General features: G+C 38.5%; 1 protein-coding gene and 1 long non-coding RNA gene across 27 annotated transcripts in view; one reads left to right on the forward strand and one right to left on the reverse strand.

Annotated features, from left to right (window-relative positions):
- Positions 1 to 20,441, reverse strand: part of ROBO2 (roundabout guidance receptor 2) — a 1,484,585-nt gene that overhangs the window by 623,715 nt on the left and 840,429 nt on the right. The window lies entirely within an intron of this gene.
- Positions 1 to 20,441, forward strand: part of LOC101938191 (uncharacterized) — a 47,711-nt gene that overhangs the window by 284 nt on the left and 26,986 nt on the right. The gene's annotated exons all lie outside the window — the stretch shown is intronic.

Consider the following 20,441-nt stretch of genomic DNA (forward strand, 5'->3'; position numbering starts at 1 on the left):
AAGTGGAATTTGGCCAAGACCACTCACACTGTTGTTGAACGTGGCATGAGATCTTCAATGTCCACAAGTGTCCAGGACATTATGTAACCCACACACCTCCTGGGTGTGGTGCTCTGTCCCATCTAGTGGAACCAAGACCACATAGAGAGAGATTAATAAGTCTGCTCTACAGCCTTAGCTAAGGGCTGTATGGCTTTTAGCTCATGCAGTAAGCTCCAGAGATCCCACGTTCAATCCCAACAACCAGGGTCTGTCGCTGTTACAATAACTCTTTAAATCTCATCTAAAAAATGGCTCACTGAACTGCATGCTGCCTTCCTGTGACTGTTCTCAATATTGGTTCATTATTGACTCAGCTATAGGCTTCACTCTGTATGTATGGTATGGAAGAGAGGTGAAAGGCATACAATGCGTGGAGGTTAGTCAGAGGGCCACACTGAAGGGAAAGTTCCATGAGTAGTATGCTCTGTCTCTGCATGAGTTCCTCTCCTCTTTGCAATCAGTGAAATGATGCTCCTCTTCATACAGCTGAAGGCATCAAGTCAGTTAAGGGGTGTCAGGGACTATATTTTGCATGTTCCCCCTTTAGGTAGTCAGGATTTATAATTTATTTACCATCATGAATTACTGCTACTCAAATCAGCAACAATTCTCCTGGTGTAGCTTTTCCACAGTGAGTGGGAAGATGGGTAAAGCAGAAGGGAGAGGGCATATCTCTCTGTGTAGAAAGAAGTGCAGAAAGAAGCCATATTACTGGATGCAGGCTATGTATAGAGGCTACATCCCTCCGGTGGAAGTTCAGTAGATTTCAATCCCAGTCTCCACAATTTTGGTGAACTATGCAGTTCCCCAGACCCACTTCAGAAATGGCTCCACCTTCAATGGAGGAAACTGTGACTGAGTAATGGAAGCTTAAGAGCTGTGGATCTTTCTTTCCCTTTCCAAGGTGTTTAACTTGTTTGGTAGGGAGCCATCTGTTTCATCAACACCACCACTTCCTGAATCATGTGAGTTGTCCTCAATGTGTTCCCATTCAAGTACTGAGCAAGCCCAACCCTGCTTAGCTTATGAGGTCTCATATAGTGTAAGACCATGTTGGTATGGCTCTAGATGAGTTAAAATAGCATTGGCTATTAGTTTTGGTAGAGTGCAGTAATGTTTAGCCAAGAGCAATATCAAGACAAGAAAAAAACTGAATTAATCTAACAAGATTTTTGACACACATTGTACCTCCAGTTTCTGCAATCATAATTCATTAATTGTGTAAAAGCCTTTAAAATATCTATAATATACTTTTGTCACAATTTTTGATTATTTTACCTACAAAATTTGCTTACTTTTTAAATGACATTTTAACAGGCATATAGGCACAATTATATAGTAATTAAAATGATAACACGTAATGGACAACTATCGATTGTTGAGGGTCTTACACACTATTCATAACTCTCCTAGAAAAGAAAATATGCTGCAATCAAGACAGTAAAAGAACTTGGCCCCAGTGCCACCTCTTGTGGGTTGTAGTGGACAACACACTGGCCATAGAGATAAAAAAAAACAGTATGGATCCTGCCGACTACGCCACTGTGACGGGTTGGATCACAGAAACCCCCTTGGGAGCTGCCACCTAATGTGCAAAGATTACCCCTGCTCCTGTTTTCCCTACCAGCTCAGGACTCCAGCACCCTGTCTTGCTGAGCCAGACACTGCCGTCTGGCTCCAGACACAGACCCAGAGTCTGAATCACTTGTCCCAAAGCTGCAAGTTTACCTGAAAACAGCTCACAGAAGTGTGCTTGTCTTTAGCACTCAGATGCCCAACTCCCAATGGGGTCTAACCCCAAATAAATCTGTTTTACCCTGCATAAAGCTTATGCAGGGCAAACTCATAAATTGTTCGCCCTCTATAACACTGATAGAGAGATATGCACAGCTGTTTGCTCCCCCAGGTATTAATACATACCCTGAGTAAATTACTAAATAAAAAGTGATTTTATTAAATACAGACAGTAGGATTTAAGTGGTTCCAAGTAGTAACAGACAGAACAAAGTAAGTCACCAAGCAAAATAAAATAAAATGCGCAAATCTATGCCTAATCAAACTGAATACAGATAATCTCACCTTCAGAGATGCTTTAGTAAGTTTTTTCTCAGATTGGACACCTTCCAGGCCTGGACACAATTCTTTCCCCTGGTACAGCTCTTGTTGCAGCTCAGGTGATAGCTAGGGGATTCTTCATGATGGCTCCTTCCTCCCCTTGTTCTCTTCCACCCCTTTATATATCTTTTGCATAAGGCGGGAACCCTTTGTCCCTCTGGGTTTCCACCCCCCCACCCCCTCTCACTGGAAAAGCACCAGGTTAAAGAGGGATTCCAGTTCAGGTGACATGATCACATGTCACTGCAAGACTTCATTACTCACTTGCCAGCACACACATATACAGGAAGACTCACAGGTAAATACAGCCATCTGCAGACAATGGGAGTCATCAAGATTCCAAACCATCCTTAATGGCCCATACTTTACATAATTACAATAGGCCCTCAGAGTTATGTTTTATATTTCTAGTTTTAGATACAAGAGTGGTACATTTCTCTAAATAGGATGATCACACTCAGTAGATTATGAGCTTTGTAATGATACCTTACAAGAGACCTTTTGCATGAAGCATATCCCAGTTACATTATATTCACTTATATTTTTATAAAACCATATAGACTGCACAACATCACAGGAGGACTTTGGCTTCCTCAACCATGGGATCTTGTTCTAAGGAGGACTGCTGAGCAGAGATGGGGTTCACTTGTGAAGGAAGGGGAAGAGTACTTTAGGATACAGACTAGCTAACCTAGTGAAGAAAGCTTTAAACTAGATTCAATGAGGGCAAGGGACAAAAGCCCACAGGTAAGTCCAAGACATGGTCACTTGCGTGAAGGATCGGAATCAGGGGGGGGAGGGAGGAGCATAGGAAAGAACAGCATAGACAAAGGAGAGACAAGAAGGAATATAGAGGGGAAATTAATAAACATTATAGATGTCTGTGTCCTAATGCAAGAAATATGGGGAATAAACAGTGAAGTACTAGAAATACTAATGAAATAATCACAAATACAACATAATTAGCATCACAGAATCTTGGTAGGAAGAATTGGAATCACAGAAACTTGGCCTGTTCAGGAAGAACGGAGGAAAAGGGAGGTGGTGTTGCATTTATATCAAAGATGTATACACTTTCACTGAGGTTGAGATAGAAGTGAAGGCAGACCTGTTGAAAATCTCTTGGTAAGGATAAAAGGTTAAAAAAAAAAAACCAAGGGTGATGTCATGTAAAGGGCCTACTTTAGACCACCTAACCAGGAAGAAGAGGTGGATGAGACTATTTAAACAACTAACGAAATCATCAAAAGCACAGGACTTGGTGATAATGGGGGACTTCAACTACCCAGACATCTGTTGGGAAAATAATACAGCAAGGCACAGACTGGAATGCATTGGAGTCTACTTTTTATTATAGAAGGCGTAGAAAGTGACTACAGGAGATGCTACTTTGTATTTGATTCTGACAAACAGGGAGGCACTAGTTGAGAATCTGAAGGTGGAAAACAGCTTGGGTGCAAATGAATAATATATTACAAGAGTTCATGATTTTAAGGAATGGTAGGAGGGAAAGCAGCAGAATAGAGACAACAGACTTCAGGAAATTCAGAGAATTGGTTGGTAAGATCCCATGGGAAGCAATCTAAGGGAAAAAAAGAATTCAGGTAGTGTTTAAAGGGACATTATTAATGGCACAAGAGCAAACTATACCAATGCATAGGTAAGAGGCTACCCTGGCTTAACCAAGAGATCTTCAGTGATCTGAAACTCAAAAAAAAAAAAAAAAAAAAAAAATCAAGAAGGGGAAACTAGGTCAAATTATAAAGGATGAATATAAAAAGAAACAAGCATGGAATGACAAAATTAGAAAGGCCAAGGCACAAAACAAGGTTAAACTAGTTAGGGACAAAGGGTAAAAAGAAATACATGGGAAGAAAAAGGAAGACCAGAGACATGGTGGGCCCATTACTAAATGAGGAGGAAAAGACAATAACAGAAAATGCAGGAATGACTGAAGTGTTAAATGCCTTTTTTGTTTCAGTTTTCACCAAAACAGTTAGCAATGATTGGATGATTAACATAGTGAATATCACTGTAAGTGGGACAGGAGCGGAGGCTAAAATAGGAAAGTAGCAAGTTAAGAATTACTTAGACAAGCTAGAGGTCTTCAAGTCATCAGGGCCTGAAGAAATCCTTAAGTATTCTAGGGTGTAACTGGCTGAAGAGATCTCTGAGTCATTAGCAATTATCTTTGAGAACTCATGGAGGAAGGGAGAGATACCTGAGGACTGGAATAGGACAAATGTGGTACCTATCTATAAAAAGGAGAATAAGGACAACCCTGGGGGACTTAAAGATCAATCAGCTTAACTTCGGTACCTGGAAAGATAATGGAGCAAATCAATCAATCAGTTTGTAAGTACCTAAAAGAAAATAAGGTAATAAGTAACAGTCAACACAGATTTATCAAGAACAAATCATGTCAAACCAATCTAACAACCTTCTTTGACAGGGTAACAAGCCCTGTGGATGGAGGAAAGCAGTAGATGTCATATAAGTCTACTTTAGTAAGGCTTTTGATCCTGTCTCATGACCTTCTGATAAACAAACTAGAGAAATGTAGTCTGGATGAACCTACTATAAGGTGGGTGTACAACTGGCTGGAAAACCATACTCAGAGTAGTTATCAATGCTTCATAACAATCAAGCTGGAAGGGCACATTAAGTAGGATCCCACCAGGACCTGTCCTGGGTCTGGTTCTATTCAATATCTTCATAAATAATTTGAATAATGGCAGAGTGTACACACTTATAAAGTTTGCAGATGATACCAAGCTGGGAGGGGTTTCAAGCGTTTTAGAGGTTAAGATTAACATTCAAAATGATCTTGACAAACAAGAGACAAAAACGTTATTCAATAAGATGAAATTCAATAAGGAAAAATGCAGTGTACTACACTTAGGAAGGAATAATCAATTGCACAAGTATAAAATGAGAAATGACTGCCTAGGAAGGAGTACTGCATAAAAGGATCACGGGGTCATAGTGAGTCACAAACAAAATATGGATCAATGGTGTAACACTGTTGCAAAAAAATGAACATTATTATGGGATGTATTAGCAGAAGTGCTGTAAACAAAAACACAAGAAGTAATTCTTCCACTCTACTCAGCAGTGATAAGACCTCAATTGGAATATTGTGTCCAGTGCTGGGTATCACACTTCAGGAAAGATGTAGACAAATTGGAGAAAGAGAACAAAAATTCTTAAAGATCCAGAAAACATGATATCTGAGAAAAGATTGAAAAATTGGGTTTGTTTAATCTGGAGAAAAGAAAACTGAAGGGGGACATGATAATAGTCTTCAAGTAAAAGGTGTTAAAGAGAAAGATGATAAATTGTTCTCCTTTGCCACTGTGGACAGGGCTTAAATTGCAGCAAGGGAGATTTAGGTTAGACATCAGAAAAAACTTCTTAACTGCAAGGGTAGTTAAGTACCGGAACAAATTACCTAGGGAGGTTGTGGAATCTCCATCATATGGAGGTTTTTAATAACAGGTTAGACAAATACCTGTCAGGGATCATCTAGTTAATACTTAGTCCTGCCTCAGTGCAGGGGACTGGACCAGATTACCTATCGAGATCCCTTCCAGTCCTACATTTCTGTGATTCTATGATTTTGCTGGTTGGACAGAGTCCCAGGAATCACAAGTACATTTTAGTAAAAGAATGTATGATATGTAAAAAAAAGGGGAGGGGAGTGGTAGAGGGAGAGGGAGAGTTGTCAGGGGAGGAGTGGAGTGTTCATACAAGAATTGTTTACCTCTCTAAGGAGTGCAAGACTATATTTCCCTATTTAGAAAAAGGTGGCAGTATATTGTCCTGAGAGATATGCTGAGCTGGAGTTGCAGAGAGCAGTAGCGTTTTTACAACAGAATACAAATGTCATTCATTAGAACTCCATGACTATAACCTACAACAGTATTGGCTAAAATTGATAGTCTGCAGTAGGAAAGGTACAATACCTGTCATCCTAATAAATACAAAAAACTATGTTTCAAGAATGTTGAGCTCGTATTGACTGTAAACTCTTGAAGGCAAAGCCACGTATAGATAACTCTGAGCCCAGAGAACAAAATTTTCCATATGTTAGCTGTTTAAACATACAGAAGTCCTGATTTCTGCAGTCTTATGAAGTAACTGCACACAAATAAGCTGTTACCAGTTGCTTGATTTTTCTCAAACTTAATCAACTAGTGACATTCTTTGCAATTTCCAGGGGCTTTGTTTGTTGATGACTCCTATTGAGAGCTAGATAATCAAAGGTAAAGGAAAGGTTGGCATTCTGCCAACCTTCCCCTAACTATCTAGAAGTAAAAATTTCTTGCAGATATAAGAAAATCCCAGGTCTCCTCCTTCACCATTTTTCCTTTAAGCAAGAGGATTTATATAGACAGTACAGTCTAAACTGCACTCTTTACCAGTCTATAGCATGCTCACCACACTAGAAAACAAAATAGAAGGTATTTCTAAACTAGCTACTCTGGCAGGGCTGGCTCCAGGCACCAGCCTGGCAAGCAGGTGCTTGGGGCGGCTGCTTTGGAGAGGGGCGGCACGTCCAGATATTCGGCGGCAATTCGGAGCTCGGAGCAAAGGACCTCCTGCCGAATTGCCGCCGCAGATCACGATCGCGGCTTCTTTTTTTTGGCCGCTTGGAGCAGCCAAAACCCTGGAGCCGGCCCTGCACTCTGGAAAGCTGCAAAGAGAATTTAAAATGAGAGAACTGCACACTTCATTACTTCTGTAGACTAAGCTCACTGCACAAACCAGGGGTTCCTTTCATTCTTCCCCACAAGCTCCATGTGTGCCACCTTCCCATCCCCCACTATTTCAGAGGCTCCCTCCATCCCCTTTCTCCTCTCACTCAAGCCAGGGGCTCTGTGTCTCCCCCTTTTCCTCCTCCCCTCCATGCCAGAGGTTCTTTGTATCACCCATTCGCTCCTCCCATCCCCTAATACCCTGGTCCCTCATTCTCCCCTTCCCCCCATTCTAGGGTCCCCCATTGCTCCTAACATCATTATTTATTTTCTGTCTGGGAAACAGACATTTAGGATGTCAACATTTTAAGATCTATTGGGTCAGTGGGCAGAGTTTGTTTTGGGGTGGTTGTTATGCTGGAAGGTCTTCGTGACTGCAATCAACCAGTTCTTTGATCAGCTGTCGGCAATTTCAGACCTGATTGAAGCTGATGGCTATGCTAACCAGATGCCAGGGGCTCCATGTGTCTCCCAATTTCCCTTTCTGGTTTTCCAATTTACCCCAAAAATCAATATAGCGTTCTGCCCTTTGAACACTCCCTGAAATTTTGGTATTGATTGAATTCAGGGGTCAGAGATTATCTATTGTGTTACATCCTAACAGACAGACTGACAAACAAACAGAGAAATGCCATCAAGTTGAGTTGTAGGATCTTGTTTTGCTTGACCAAATAAATATTCTGAATGAAAAAAAAAAGTATATATCTGAACATTTCCGTGCAAACAACCACAAACGAACTTGTCAATGGGGAACATGATTAATGACACAGGATGATATTTTAGATCCCGAAATGCTCAAGTGCTAGGCTACCATATTGACAAAAGAGATACAGTACTGATTTTCTTTCTTGTGTAGATTAACCAGTGCTTAATAGTTTGAAAGTTAATATTCAAGAAGAACCGATTTACATATGAAAGAGTTTGAGGATGTCATAGAAAAATGAATGTAAAGAGTAAAGTTGGGAAGACTGTCAATCTCTCTGATATATTCCCATGCCAATTACAGGAACTGAACCTGGCAAGCAGCAAAATAAATCATGGACATTCATTTTGTGGGACAAACTCTTAATTTTCCTGGATTTTAGCCCTACCACAGTCTAGCTGGGAAGCTTTGGCCCCCATCAAAAAGAGGGCTCTGAAGAAAAGGTAGAAAAGTCCCACCAAATTGAAAATCATGCATGGGTGGAAAGGCCAGATCTTCTTTTGATAGGCTGCAGAAAATCATGTACCACAGAAGACTATAAATCAAGTGTTTTGTTGTTTTGTTTTTTAAAGCCTCAGAAAAGGAAGACTCAGAAATGTCTGATTGGCCAGCTTACCTTGGGAAACTTGTGTTGCAGCCAGAGACCCTTAATTCTGAGGCCATAGACTTCTATGTGAGACCTCAGTACTGCTTATACAGATTGTTTCAAACCTCTGCCATTACTGAAATTAGCACACTTGAAAATTGTACTAATAATGCTTTCCCACCTTTGCAAAGTATTCTCCAAATTAAAAAAATACAAAGTATAAATCATCACTATTGCACATGTTTTCTGATAGGGTAACAAAGGCCCAGGGGAGTCATTGGAGAGAGTTGGGGAGTTGCAAAGAGTTAGGTGACATCCACTATTCATTTAATTTGCTCAAGTGTTTTTAGTATATTTTACAGATGTTTTACATGAAGGAAAGCTGTCCTGCACATACATGCCTGAATAAGTTAGCTACAAAGAGCCAGACTCTAATAGATCTTTATTCATATTCCTAATTCACTGATATAAAAAAAGAGAGCTCACTTGTGTAGTAAGATGTTCCTCCACATGAGTATGGACATCAGAATTGGGGCCACAGTGAACATGAACACTATTGCATTGTTCCTTCATTCTTTTACTTTAATAAATTCTGGTGACCTGTCCAACCCATTTTTAAAAAGTTGAACAAAATGATCCTGTCTGTATTTACTTACAAAATAGAAATAAAATGAAAATTGCAAAAAACAAAAAGCCTACACCAGGGGTCGGCAACATTCGGCACGCGGCTCGGGCCAGTTTATTTACCTGCTGATGCAGCAGGTTCGGCCAATCGCAGCCCCCACTGGGGTTCGCCGTCCTGGGCCAATGGGGGCGGCGAGAAGCGGCGCAGGCGAGCGATGTGCTGGCCGCAGCTTCTCGCCGCCCCCATTGGCCCGAGACGGTGAACCGCGGCCAGTGGGGGCCACGATCGGTCGAACCTGCCACGTCAGCAGGTAAATAAACTGGCCCGGCCCGCCAGGGTGCTTACCCTGGCGAGCCGCGTGCCGAACATTGCCGACCCCCGGCCTACACTCTTATGAAATTCCAACAAGAACAAAACCATAATTTCAAAAAAAAGAGTTAAGGTTGCTAAGTGACCACAATATAATCATTACATCAACCATAAAACCCAAATATCTAAAATCAAGGAAACGTAGGAGGGCATTACATTTTACACTGCCTAAATGAGAGAGATAAACATATCATGCTTACAAAGTAAGAATGCAAATTTCATCACAGCCACACCACCACCTTAATGTTGACCAACAATAAATACTATTCTTGTATCAGTGAATGCCAAACACCACAAAACCTAATGAATGACAAATATATGTACATACTGACACACTAATAAGTCTCAAAGTGAAGCCCACCCATACACTTACATAAATCAATAATGTTAATGTTATACACTTTCTTATTAAACTACATATGCAACATTCTCAGTAGCTATTGTGTGAGCTTGAAAATATAATTTTTGGTTAATTGCTAATCATATTAGCTGATATTTACCATTTACTTATCTCTCAAAATAAAAAGATATTGTTTATGTATGTTTACATGTATCTATACTTCATAGGTCAGAGGTTTCTGTGATGTGAAATGTGTGTTTATTTCTTCTTGACAGTATAATATGTTTATGTTAATCATGGGCAATGCAAGATTTATTATGTCATTAAGTATCCAGTTCCTTCCTGTTAACAGCATGAGTACTGGAAATAACATGATAGGAAGTACAGTATTGTCTTTTAGTCTGAAATGTTTTTTGAAATTATGTTCTTTGTTGTAAGTTACTTGTTGTGTAGTAGCCTCTCACCCTCAAATCCTCTGTGTTATCACTTTCATGGTGTCAAGTATCAGGGGATAGCCGTGTTAGTCTGTATCTACAAAAACAACAAGGAGTCTGGTGGCACCTTAAAGACTAACAGATTTATTTGGGCATAAGCTTTCGTGGGTAAAAACCTCACTTCTTCAGATGCATAGAGTGAAAGTTACAGATGCAGGCATTATATACTGACACAGAGAGAAAAGGGAGTTACTTCGCAAGTGGAGAACCAGTGTTGACAGGGCCAAATCAATCAGGGTGGATGTAGTCCACTCCCAATAATAGATGAGGAGGTGTCAATTCCAGGAGAGGAAATTTGCAAATGAATTTTAGTTCCGCTGTTTCTCTTTGAAGTCTGTTTCTGAAGTTTTTTTGTTCAATGATAGCGACTTTTAAATCTGTAATAGAATGAGCAGGGAGATTGAAGTGTTCATTTACTGTCTCTTGTATGTTAACTCTAAAGAAGTGAGGTTTTTACCCATGAAAGCTTATGCCCAAATAAATCTGTCAGTCTTTAAGGTGCCACCAGACTCCTTGTTGTTTGTGTTATCACTGGCTTCTGAAGGGTCTTCAGCTTTGTCACATTACTGCATACTATGATTTTTTCTAGGTTAAGGTCCTCAATTGTAATAATTTATTAGCTAGATCACGGATCTGGTGTGACACACTGCAGCTCCTGGTTTATGAAGATGTCAACCCCTGTGAATTTGGTCCATCAGCGTATTAGCAGCCCTAACAGCATTAGAGACCCTTGCCTGGTTCTAGTGCTGGGCTGTAATCAGGCAAGGATTCTTTTTTGCAATATGATGCTGTCAACACTTTTGTCATCAGTTACACATATCAGTGGATTATTAACAATATTATTTGTCAGATGTCTATATTAGTTTTGTCCCAGAGCAGCCTTGCCTCACTTCAGCAACAGAATTACTTTTTACATTGTCTCCAGAAATGCTTTTAAATTAAAATTGATGTTTCAGTCAGATGATTTTTTTTCCACTGCTGATGTAATTTAGTTTTCTATCTAAATTTTTCATATAGCTGTAGGATTTATTTTTTAAAACATGATGCTGCTAAACAAAAATGAAGCACTACTGTACCACTACTGTGGGGAAAATGGCCTCCTGTTCATGATAAACTAAACAAGTGCTCTTGACTGTAACAATTTTCCAAAGGAAACTTTCTCCTAGAGAGGAACAATCTGAAAGTTTAACCCAAACAGCAGCATAGTGGATTAAACTATTTCATTCATTCATATGTTTAAGTAAATGACCAAAAAAGTAATAAATAAAATCCAAGTACCCACAAGCTTACATACTAACTCTTTTAGTGGTTGTATTTTATATATTCTGCAACTAAAGACTATAGAGATTTGATTGCCAAACATTTTATACACAAAGTCACTGAGCTTTTTCCAGGGAAACAGAAATAGTAGAACAGAGATTATTAGGCACAAAATTATTCTGAAAGCTACAGACATGTCGTGGAGATGGAAGGGTTCGGGATATCATGTTATATTTTCCCACATACATTTTCTTTTTCACATTAAGGGAAATGGGGGGGGGGGGGAAGAGACCTACATTTTCATTACAAAGAACACATTGGGCAGGGCAAGTTTTTCTTTTCCTTCTGAGCTTCACTCAGTACAGGAACTGAATTTGGGAAAGGAAAGGCGAGACAAAAAGCGAGGAGGCAGTTTTGTTCCTCCTTTGTACTTCCCCATATTGTAGGGCCAACTGGAGACCTGCCTATCCCTGGCATAATTTAAAGCAGCCTTAAGGATCTTTAATTCAAGGATCTTTACAATTCAAGTTTTTATGAAAATGTTAAATCCAAAGTAAGCAAACCAAAATATGGAGCTAAGCCAATAAGTAGTTTTAAAAACAGAAAAGGAGGGTAGACAATGCATATAAAAGAGTAAAGACAACAGTTGTGTAGGGACTCTAAATGGTCTGAATGTGCGCTGGATGTATCCTTTTATGGGCACTTAAAAATAAGAATTAATAGTGCATGCTAAAAATAGCATTGAATGGGTTTCTTATCTAAATGCACAGGAATTTGTGTGCAACTCCCATGAGTTCTAATGGGTCTTACACACGTAAATCCCAACACATCACGAGGATACCGTAAGGCTTTTTCATTAGCATCATACCAGCCTGTGGAAGAAAACATCATTGAAATAATGCAGTTAGCCACCCTGCAGATTTTCCCTTTGGGAGTGGTAAAGAGTCTTTGGAATGTTCTATATTCCAAAGAAAATTAACTTCATTTCTGAAATATTTTGCCCCCATCCACCACAGTCCTATAATGGGTTTGCAGGGACATAACATAATGTTGATTATTTAATCATAGCTGTCCTAGTATGGAACTCTGTATATTCTTGTGCATTGACTTTGATTTTATCCTTTGCAATAAATTTAAATTTAATGCCATATGATCTGGAAGTCGGACAGTGACTCAAAATGTGCTAAAGTTAAATCAAGTTTAGATGTGTTCTATGACATATTAGTCTTCAAGCCAACATAAAACACAATGTAACGCAAATTAAAAGTTGCAACTTCGTACAAGTCAGAAAGGGCTTTGTGAAAGGAATGGATCTGATTTATTGTCTGTCAACAGTCCACAGTGTTTACCCTCCAATGACTTGATATTAAAGTATCCTAAACAATCACATTTCTGAAAGCTTATATAGTTTCACAACCATTCAACAATAGTCTGTAAACTTGTACAAAGAAACTTTGGCTGTACAAAAATTTTCCTTCCTATTAGGAAACCTTATTAAAAATGGCTTTATTAATATTTTTTGCAAATATAATTCTGACAGTCAGTGAGGGTAGGATGGTTGGGGGTGGGAGGTATGGTTCCTGGATCCTCAGGGCTGGATGCAGCCCCAACACCACTTAAAGCTATCATCATGCCACTGACACAGGGGCTTAGCAGAGCTCTGACACATCCTTCCCCACCATCAACATATCTGGGAGCAGGGAAAAGAGACACAAAGCCTTGCTATGACACATACGCATTAGCAGAGAGATCCCCTGTGGCAGGGATAGGATTACAGATTACAAGTGGCACAAAGGAGCTATGAGTGAGCTAGGGAAACTGTTTTAGAACAAATATAGGTGCATTAATCTCTGGATAAATCTTGATTTAGATCTACTCATTCTTTAAAGCAGAGACTGTATTTATAAACCATTATGTTTCAAATCTATGTACCCAAATAGTATAGACTGTAGTAACAAGACCATTTTGTGTGGAGATGGGGTTTCATATTATATTTTAAAACTTCAGATGTATGTTCTTGTTTCTTATTAACTTTTTAGATATTCTTTGTATTTAAAGCAAATCAGAACATTTTAAATCAATCTGCTTAATATTCTGGACTGACATGCTCATTAAGATGAGCAGTAGGAACTCTGTCATATGCACTTCAGGTACTTACAGTAGGATATTTTCTACTTTTAGATGCCAAATAAATGTTTTAAGGGAAATCTCTGTTGCTAAAACTGTAATTAGGTTTTTGTTTCATTGAGCAGCACTATTGTATGTCTGACATCTGAACTGTGCTGCTTTCATGGGTCTCTACAATATTCTGAAAAATTAAAGCTAAAGAGAGATTTTTGAGAGTTACTATAGTATGCTACTGCATACTAGTAGCATACTAGTTGCCTGTTTTTCCAATCCATTTATAAGCTATGCTAATCTACTTCCTTCAAATACAGTTAATCACCCACTGTTACTGTATGTGTTCAGACTGGCAATATTACATAGTAATTTCTGTTTGGTCTATGCTGTTTTTCATGCCAGAAATGTCAAGCTATATCTGCAAAACTGTCTGTTCCCTGTTAAGTACATCACCTTATCAAACAGCCTTTAACAGTTATTTTATTCCGCAAGTTACCACAAACCATATAAATTAATATGTGTAATGTTGTTGTTTTAAATTATACCTGATGCATCCGAAGAAGTGAGGTTTTTACTCACGAAAGCTTATGCCCAAATAAATCTGTTAGTCTTTAAGGTGCCACCAGACTCCTTGTTGTTTTTGATTTAAGACCATTTGCTGTACCTATGTTGTATGAGATTTTATTTGGTCTTGAAAATTAGTCTGTGATGATTTTCTTGTTCCCTTGGGGCCAGATTTACAAAAGGTGTTTAGAGGCACCTAAAGAGGTAGACAGACGTCTAATGGGATTTACAAAAATATGTAAGCAAGTCAATGGGAGTTACATACCTAACTCAGCTAGGCACTTCTGAAAAATCCCACTTGGTGCCTATTTGGATTTTTAGTGGCTAAATGCTGTTATGCTGGAAGGTATAGCTGCCAACAAACAGATTCTAGATCTCTCATCAATCACAAATCTGTTTAAGTTGATGGGTGGGCTAAGCACCAGTCTTTCAGGCTAAATGGAAGTAGGTGTTAAGGTCCTTTGTGCATGAGATAGGTGGAGACAATAAAAGCCACTATCCAAGGCAACAGGCCATGTGGCAAGGCCTAATCAGATGCTAAACTATGTGGGCTGAGTGGTTCCCTGATTGCAAATGCAGGGACTAGATGATCATTTGTGGGTGCGTGGTGGGCACTAAAAGCCTGGAGAGGGTCAGCAGACAGGGAAAAACAGTTATGAGCAGGTGTGGCTTCAAGAGGCTGCAGAGACAAAGCTCCTTGGACACAGAATGTTCTACAAAGGCGGGTTTAGGGAATTCTGAGCAAAGAAACTGCCAGCTATTTGTTTCTATTGTCTGATTTTGTGTACATTCTTGGCGATAGGAGGATTGCACCAAAGAATATACCTGACTTGTGTCATCAATTTCTCCTCCTAACTGAAACAAACTTGCAAGGCCTGAATATTGACTAACCACTCTGGCCCTTGGTGCAAATAACATGGATTTCAGTAGCACACAACCAGCTTCTGGAAATTACTGTCCCATCTGAAGTCCCCAATATCAAGTCCACTAAGTCTTTAAATCAAAAATTAAATTTGACTGATTTTTTCATAAAGAACAAAGCAAGAGGAGGCCATTTTGGTTTTCCAGTCCTATGCCCTGCATTTTGAAGATGCGCTCAGTAGCTCATTCTAAACACCATTTGTTAATGAATGGTGGTAATTAAAGTGCCTCTGATGTTTTAACCTTATTTGAATGGTGTGAAAATTCCCCAGCATTAGCTGGTTTTGTTTGCCTCACCACCCCAGAGGCTGAGTTGAAGTTTGGAATTCACCTGAAACACTGAATTATGTTAATTTTGCTTCTTGCTCCCTCCAGTCTCCTTGGGCTGGAGGTAGAATGAGAACCATTAAGGTACTACAATATAGAACACTCTACTACAGATCAAGGCCTCATCTGATTCTGGCACATCAAACTTGTAATACTTGATTGCACGTATCAATGTCCATAATGTTGCTTTACAAATTTCCTTGTATGGTCTAAGATTTCTATGCCCATGATGCACAATTGCTCTTAGAGAATAGGCTTTGATTTTGGGTGGTAGAGAAAAGCATTTGACTCAAATCCATCCTACTACTACTACTGAGTGCATCTATCTTGTCTCAATGGGTAACTGCTGGATAAAAGAACATAAAGAGGTGATGCACTTCTGCCTCCATTTTTTCTCCCACTGTCTATATTGAAAGTTCTACCAATGCCTAGTTTATGCCATAATTTCTCTTTCAGCTAAATTTGGCTTACTTTACAGAGAGTTTACAGTATTTGAATTAATTACTGCACAATTCAGTGCATTGACTGTTTTAGACAAAGTATGAGATAATAACCAGCTTTAGAAGTTCACCATGGCAGCCAGAAATGTTTCAAACTGACTAATTTGAATGATTTTTTGAGAAGTTGTAAACATTTTTGTTTACAAAACCTTCCAGAGCATAAAGACATCCACGTTATAAAAATATATTGAGAACCAATTCCAGGGGCACAACACCTGGCACATTTTGGGAGAAAGGCTCCCTCATACTCCTGGCACATTTTGGGAGAAAGGCTCCCTCACCACTGTGTACTGGGTTGTTTCCAAAAAACAGCTTAGAGAGCAGCCTTAGGAGTTCATCTGCTGATATGGCCCCCAAGGGACAGAGGTGCTGGAACAATTTGTATAGTGGGGATGCTGAGAACCATTGAATCAAATTGTAAACCCTGTATATATTATGGAAACCACTTCAAGCCAGGCGGTGTGACAGCACCCATGCTAAGGGACCATCCTCATGATTGGGAGCTGCTGGAGTACAGCAGAGCTCTGGCCATGGTGCTTTTCTTCCAGCTATGTTCCTGACATGCTCTCTGCACTGGGGTCAGTTGGAAGTTATCAAAGATGGGAGAATCCCCAGCTGTCTGATTCAGACAGATTTCTGCTGGCTTTGCATGACAGAGTGGAGAAAGATATGCACATATCTGGTGGATAGGATCTAGCCCTTCAGTTTGTTTCTTTTTTTAATTCAAAATGTCTGGCTAGCTAAGTACTTAACACCTATTAATCTGAGATCTGAGCTTGGGAAAATGAAAGATGGATGTGATGTCATGAGTTATGTAAGTTTAATTGTGTCTGGAAAAAGAGGAAGTAGACAAGACTCACTTATCATATATATGTCATATGAGTAAGTCAAAAAGCAAGTGAGAAGGACAAGATATTAATTTGTTTTCCCCCTCTCATCCAATTCATTAATACCTCAAGTTTTAACTGTGTTAGCCCTTTTACCTACTTGCCAATGATTAGAAATTTACATCGGACTCTTAAAGCCTCAAAAATCTATGTGATAGTCACACACAATATTCTGTTGTACATTTCAACCAGGCAGGAGTTATTTATGCTATTTGAACTGAAAGGTATTGAAATTGCTCAAATATTTTCTGCATTTGTAAGCACTTTATCTGGAAGACTTGTAGCAGATAATAACATCCTATTTATGGTTCTTAAATTGTTCTTTTGATCCTGACATTCATTAAATGTTCTCTGTTTTTAGTGGGGGAGGACTTGGGATGGGAAGGAGAAGCAGTGGTAAAAAAAAAAAATCTTTTGATAATACGAATATTAGTTTTCCATCTACTTATTTGGATCCTTCTCTCAATTTCCAATGACTTTAAAGTCATTTCTTCTGAAAGTTCAGAAGTGAAGTCACTGGAACAAATCTGATAAGATATCTTGTTGGTTGCTGCTGAAGTAGATACAATTACCATACCACCATGCTTACTTAATTCCACTGGGAAAAAAAAGAGTCATCTCTTGTTTCCTTATAAATTCCTTTTATTCTTTACTTTAACATCTTCATTCTTTAGCTTCCAAATAGCAGGCAGGAAAGGAGAATGAAGGAAGAGCATCTAGGTAGTAGAGGTTCAAATCCCATTTCTCTCTCCATACCTTGATCAAGGTGTATGTCACTGCTTGTGGGAGAAGGTGTATATCAGCTCCATCAGGGAACAATAAATTCATAAGATGTACAGCTTTAACAGATGTAAGCTCTATAGGCCACAGGGAATGACTCAGCCAGTCCCTCCACAAAGTCAACAACTTAAATCCTACCAGATAGATAATTTTGCTCAGCAGCACTAATATTGTTTTGTTTAACTATATGAGAGAAGATGTACTCATAGCAGCAGATCTTCAGCTGGTCCATTGGCTTCAATGGAGCTATGACAATTTGCACACTAGCCAAGGATCTGACCCTTAATATTTGCCAGGATTGGGCTAGCTCCTGTTCTAACTAAAATAAAGATATGCCAGTGCTGGGACCTGATTCATCCCCCATTAAAGTAGAATGACTCGTATTGACTTTAATGGGAGTTTGATCATTCCTTTAGTGGCAATAAATGTTTGAATTTTGAAAATAAATATTTTTTTCTTCAAGAATGTGATTGTAATTAAACTATGCTTAGACATTCTTTTGGGGACAGAACTCAAAACTTTCTTCATTGGCCAAAACGTGAGTGGAAGCTTTCCTGTATTTGGTATGAGACAAACCAAAATATACTACCTAATGGGGGAAGAAGTTACGAGGAACTTCAGACTTGAGATTCCACAAGCTCGACTCCTCCCCTTTAACTTGGTTGCCCTTTGTTCCCTATAATAAACTAAACATGAACTATCTAGCTAAGGAGAGGAAGAAGTCCTTACATTTCATAATGTATTATCATCGGACATTGAATTTGAGACTTGGGCCTGAAGAATAAAATTTGCATAGTGTGGCTTTGATTCATGGATGGAAAAAAAGTTTAATATTGCATGATCCTTCAATGACCTTTGAAAAGATGTTCCAAGGAGACTATGAATGAAAATGGAGTATTCTGTTAATATATCATTTATAGACAAGGAAAAGATGTAATCTCTAATAGAGTATTAGCTTTCTATGTGTGAATCTCATAAATCCCAGACAAATACACAAAAGGCCTTTCGTTACAAATTAGTTATAGAGAGAGGGCGAGAAAAAGACAGAAGGGTGACATCACCTGTACCAAACACCTAAATAATATTAATCATGTTTAAGGAAAAAAGAAATTGGCTTTAGTAAAACATTAACTAAGTCTTGTAAATTGATTTTGGCTTTCCTAGTTAATTGATTTTAAAAATTATTTCCCTAGAGCTTTCATGGTGAGCTGAATTTAAAAAATAAATAAATAAAGGCTAGTTTTCCCATTGTAGTTGTGAATCTCATCCATTTTGATCATAGATACCTAGAGCCAAATTTTCAAAGGAAGATATTTAAGCATGTCAGTAGTCCCATTCCCATCAGTGGGACTTAGTGACCATACCTGAAATATAGTCACTGACAAGAGTTCATAGTAAGAGGTCACTGACACCCAGTAGAGATTTATGAATACAACTGCTTTGTGATTCTCAGCACTTCCCTTATGTAACACAGGTAAAGTGACCAAGATACCTGAAAATGTCCCAGTTTTTCCATATAATCAATTAAAACTTGTTTTTTTAAATATAACTACAACACGTTTCATCGAAGCATATTGCTGTATCCAGGTTTTCTTTGTGTTTGCCAGCAACAACCTTCCCAATAGTACATATATTCAGTGTGATGTGTTCAGTGTATGGAGTGATTACGAAGTTGTATCTGTGCTCAAAATGAATGCTAATGACACTTTTTCCGTGCTCCACAATAAACTAATTAAAAAGACTGTTACTGGGGAAAAGTGCACTCCAATAACAATACTAGTGCGGCTGTTGACTTGTTGAGTAGAAGTTGGTAGTAGTGACATAAGTACACACTTGAAAAAAAAAAGAACAAAACAAAACAAGAACAGTTGTCCTTTTGCATTGATTTCAAATGCCTAAAAACCTCTCCACAAACATGTCCTGGTTTCTATTTTGAAAATAAGTTGTGCTGCACATTTGCTGCATGTATAACAGGTGGCACTGAACATATCTGAAAGCATGTTAATATACAACGTAGTGACTAAATACCCTAAACTATGCACCTCTGGATTTAAACGAAAGCAATCATGTTTTCTGCCTACCTATTTTGCTTCTACTGGTAGCTTCCACAATTCCAGTTAAGTGAAATACTGTAATTACCAAAGATCAGTGAGCTTTTTTCCCCTCCCTTATAATCCCCTACTATTATACATTAGGTAGAATATAGAAGCAGTTTCTTGATTTCCTGAGTATATAATTTTAAGTATAGGATAGAAAGCCTTTTATACCTACAGCTGACCGGTGCCAATACAGACAAGGTTAGTTGTGACCAAATCATTGCATTCTGATATGAATGTTAAAGGAGTTGGTGGTTTAGTCCCATACATAAAGGACAGGCATCCTCAGCATTATATCTGGCAAATTTTTTGGCAGCCTCAGGAGAGAGAACAAGAATGAAAGCATTGAGCCTGAACTACACCTTTCTGTCTAGAACTGGTCTCTAGAGATAGTTGGAAAATGGAAAAATAATTTAGCAAAAATATCAACATTTCAATGTCTATTCAATTTTTCAGGGTTCCAAATGGAACAATTTTTCAATTAAAAAAACAGGAAATTAATTTTTTTTAATTTAGTTTCACCTGTTTCTCTTCTTTTGCCATTAAGAGTAATAAAATAAACGATGTCCAGTTTCTCATTTTTTTCCCTTTTTGTACCCTGTGACTTTTCAAAACTTCTTCAAATTTGGAAAAGTTAGCGTGGTAGAATTAAGAGTTTCATTTTTCCTTTTGCCACTCTGGAAAAATTACAGATTTGCAAAAAGAATTTAAAAAAAAAATAAGAGGAAGAAAAAAAACCTTCTAGAATCATTCATTCAGTTATATTCAGTGGGGGAACAGAGGGTAAAAGGTGGGAGATAAAATAAATATCCTAGTAATTTGAAAATTTTGACAAAAATGAACAATATTTTTTAAAAAGGTGTTTATGGAAACTTTCCATTTCAATAAATGGTCATTTTTTCAGTGAAAAAAAAGTTATGAAAAAATAAATTTTGACCCAGCTTTTGTGTCTGT

Source organism: Chrysemys picta, chromosome 1 (assembly GCF_011386835.1).
Source record: "Chrysemys picta bellii isolate R12L10 chromosome 1, ASM1138683v2, whole genome shotgun sequence".
Lineage (NCBI taxonomy): Eukaryota > Metazoa > Chordata > Testudines > Emydidae > Chrysemys > Chrysemys picta.